The 4,028-nt window shown below is 40.9% G+C and overlaps 1 pseudogene; it reads left to right on the top strand.

The window, feature by feature from the left end:
• Positions 1-391: 391 nt before the first annotated feature.
• Positions 392-2,462, top strand: LOC150010093 (ubiquilin-1 pseudogene; annotated as a pseudogene).
• Positions 2,463-4,028: the final 1,566 nt, after the last annotated feature.

Raw genomic sequence — 4,028 nt, 5'->3', positions numbered from 1 at the left:
AATTTAAGATTGAAAAAAAAGGTCATCGGGACAGTGGAGAACAGAGTGGGCACTGGGACAACTGTAATAGAACAACAATATAAAAAACAAAAACAAAAACAAAACTAGTCATATTAAGTGGGGGGTGGGGTGGGGAGGAGGAAGTGGTGGGGGCTGCCAGTGTTGCTGTAACCCAGTGGCCTCTGAACACAAGGTGGCTGCTGAGTGCCCGGACCTGGCCTGCTCTAGAGCCCATATCCAGGTTTGTGGCGCTTCGCCATGTAGGATGTCCCTTTGTCCTTTGCCACTGAGGCAGCATCCTGCACTCTCCATTCTCCGGAACAGCTGGCTCTGGCCTCGGCTGGCTCCCTCTCCCCTGCCTGCTCCCTCCTGAGTCACTGCAGGCGCCGCCATGGCTGCAAGGGGTGAAAGCCGGGGCTCTCGGAGCTCCTAGAACAGTGCCACTATGGCTGAAGGTGCCAGCGCCCATGTTGAGGCTGCTTCACGGAGCCCAAGATTATGAAAGTCTATGTGAAGACCCCGAAGGAGTGGGAGGAGTGCCTGAGAATAGCTCTGTCCAGCAGTTCAAGGAAGAAATCTCTAAACGGTTGCAATCACACATTGACCAACTTGTGTTGATATTTGCTGGAAAAATTTAAAAACATCAAGATACTTGGAGTCAGCATGGAATTCACGATGGGCTTGCTGTTCACCTTATCAAAACACAAAACAGGCCTCAGGAACATTCAGCCCAGCAAACAAATACCAGTGGAAGCAATGTTACCACATCTTCAGCTCCTAATTGTGACTCCGCATCTGGTTCTGCCACTAGCAACCCTTTCAGTTTTGGTGACCTTGGAGGACTTATGGGTCTGAGTAGCAGGGGTTTAAATAAGTACCAGCTTCTCTGAACTATAAAGCCAGATGCAATGGCAACATATGTCCAATACTGAGATGATGGTCCAGACCATGCTTTCAACTCCTGAGCTGACGAAGCTGTGAATTACGGCCAGTCCACAAATGTAGCAGTTGATATAGAGAAATCCAGAAATTAGCCATATGCTGAATAGTCCAGATAAACACTGGAACTTGTCGGGAATCCAGCAGTAATGCAGGGAATGATGAGAAACCAGGACTGAGCCTTGAGTAACCTGGAAAGAATTCCAGAGGGATACAATGCATTAGGGCGCATGTACCCGGATACTCAGCAGTGAATGCTGAGTGCTACACAACAGTTTGGTGGTAATCCATTTGCTTCCTTAGTGAGTAGTACATGCTCAGGTGAAGGTAGTCAACCTTTGCATACAGAAAGGAGAGATCCATTACCCAACCTATGGGCTCCACTGGCTCGCCAGAGTCTCAGTTTCCAGTAGCCCCACCAATGCTGTAGGAGGCACTGGTGGTAGTACTCCTATCGGTACTGCTGGGCAGAGTTCTACTGCACCAAGTTTGGGGCCTAAAGTAGGAGCTAGTATGTTCAATATATCAGGAATGCAGAGCTTGTTGCAACAAATAACTGAAAACCCTAATTTATGCAAAGCTTGTTGTCTGCCCCTGACATTAGAAGCACGATGCAGTCACTAAGCCCGAACCCTGACCTTGCTGCACAGATGATGCTGAATAATCTCCTACTTCCTGGAACTCCTTAGCCTCAAGAACAAATGAATAAACAGCTCCTAACTTCCCTCCAACAAATGCAGAATCCTGATACATTACTGACAATGTCAAACCCTAGAGCAGTGGTTCGCAACCTTCTTAATGCCATGACCCTTTAATACAGTTCCTCATTTTGTGGTGACCCCTAACCATCAAATTATTTTTGTTGCTACTTCATAACTGTAATTTTGCTACTGTTATGAATCGTAATGTAAATATCTGATATGAAGGATGTATTTTCACTGTTACAAATTGAACATAATTAAAGCAATATGTAATTATATATGTGTTTAATCACAAAAACAATATGTAATTATATATGTGTTTTCCAATGGTCTTAGGCGAACCCTGTGAAAGGGTCGTTCGACCTCCAAAGGGGTAGCGACCCACAGATTGAGAACTACGCCCTAGAGCAATGCAAGGCCTTGTTGTAGATTCTACAGGGTTTATAGCAACTGAAACCCCCAGATCCTACCCTCATCCCAGGTTTTACTCCTGGCTTAGGGGCATTAGGAAGCACTGGAGGCTCTTCAGCAACCAACTCCTCTAGCTCTGCCCCTAGTGAAGAGCCAAATCCCTTGGCACCAACCACAGAACCTGGACACCAGCTGTTTATCCAACAAATGCTGCAGGCTCTTGCTGGAGTAAATCCTCAGCTACAGAATCCAGAAGTCAGATTTCAGCAACAGCTGGAACAACTCAGTGCAATGGGATTTTTGAACCGTGACCCAAACTTGCAAGTGCTGATAGCAAGGGGAGGTGATATCAATGCAGTTATGAGACTCCCAGCCATCATAACAGCATTTCTGTATCTTGAAAAAATATAATTTATTTTTGATAGTGGCTCTTAAATCTTTAAAATGCCTGCTTTATTTAATTTTGACTTTTGGAAATCTGTGCTGTTATAAACAAACCCAATATGATCCATTTTAAGGTGGAGTACAGTAAGATGTATGGGTTTCTCTGTGTCTTTTTTTTCTTTTTGTAGAACAATGGGAATCAATGCTTTTTTCATTTAAGGCTACTGCATGCATCAAACACTTCTGCATTTATTGTAATTAAAAAATATATATCACCATTTATAGTTGGGTGAACAGATTTATTTGCTTTTTGAAATTAGCCTATTTTGGTAATTTATGTAGAATAAAACTATTGAAAGAACTAAATTATTTGCACTCTATAATTTATGGTACAATATTGCTTATTATGACTTCGGCATGTATTTTTTGCAAACAAAATGCTGTAAGATTTATACTACTCACAGTTTTACTTTATTTGTATATAATATATTATTCACATTTGGGACTGCATTTTTAGAAACATACTGCAGTAGATTATCTGAGCAAAACACTTGTAACCAAAAAAAAAAAAAAAAAAAGATAAGGAAATACTTAAGTATTTTCTAATTGTATAGAATTTTATAGAATCTTTGATAAAACATCTCTCAGCAAAAGTGCCGGTTGGTAGGTTTGTTGAGTATACAGTAAAAAAAAACTGATTCTGGTTATCTCTTTAAGGACATTTATTGTACAGACAACATAATGTAACATTGTCTCAACATTCACTGATTGATTGTAAATTACTTTAATGTTTGCCCTGACTGAAGGAGCACTGTAGTATAACCCAAAAAAAGTGCATTTGCCTAGGACGTTTCAGCTTCTCCCATAGGTAGTTTAACAGGCATTACAGTTTGTAATTGAAATATGTTGCTTTCACTGAAAGTGTCGTGATGTTTCAGTTATTTTAAATCACCATATTAAAAACAGAACTATCTTTTGGGTTTTCAGATTTTTTATGCACAGGCAATACATGAATTTAAAATGATGTGTGAGCTACTTGTTTCTGAAGTGTTTCAGTAGTTTTATTAAGAAATAGCTAAATAAAGTGCTTTTCAGAGCCTCAGAGAAGGGGAACTTGAGGGAGGGAGTGGGTATCTATGCTGGACTGGGCCAGCCTAAATAATACTGGCAACCAATATTCTGTTAGGATTTCTGTACTTAGAGTGTAAACTAGTATCATTCAGGGGTGAAAAACAAAGAGCCATTTTAACAATGTTGAGTACATTTGGCTGATCTATAGCCTTTTTCTTTCCTCCCCAGAGAAGTTCTGTTTGTGTAACTCTCAACTTGTTGGTGTGCTACATTCCTTCAGGACCAATTAAAACATATAATTTGGCTGACTCTGGTTCAGTATTCTTAGGTCATTGTAGTCTCTTGTGTACAGGAAATTAAAATATTGAAGTTACCTAAAATGAATTCTGATCAATAAAATCAAGGGAAATACAAGTTGAATTCCATTACTTCTGTAAGTTGCTTGCTATTGAAAAGGGTCAAGAGGTCAGGTTGCCACCAACCTGTGCACTATTCAGGCACTGTCCTCAGGAGGCAAACATG

This window comes from Furipterus horrens, unplaced genomic scaffold, assembly GCF_987537825.1.
Source record: "Furipterus horrens unplaced genomic scaffold, mFurHor1.1.pri manual_scaffold_5, whole genome shotgun sequence".
Taxonomy (NCBI): domain Eukaryota; kingdom Metazoa; phylum Chordata; class Mammalia; order Chiroptera; family Furipteridae; genus Furipterus; species Furipterus horrens.
This window is presented reverse-complemented; position numbering and strand designations above follow the sequence as displayed.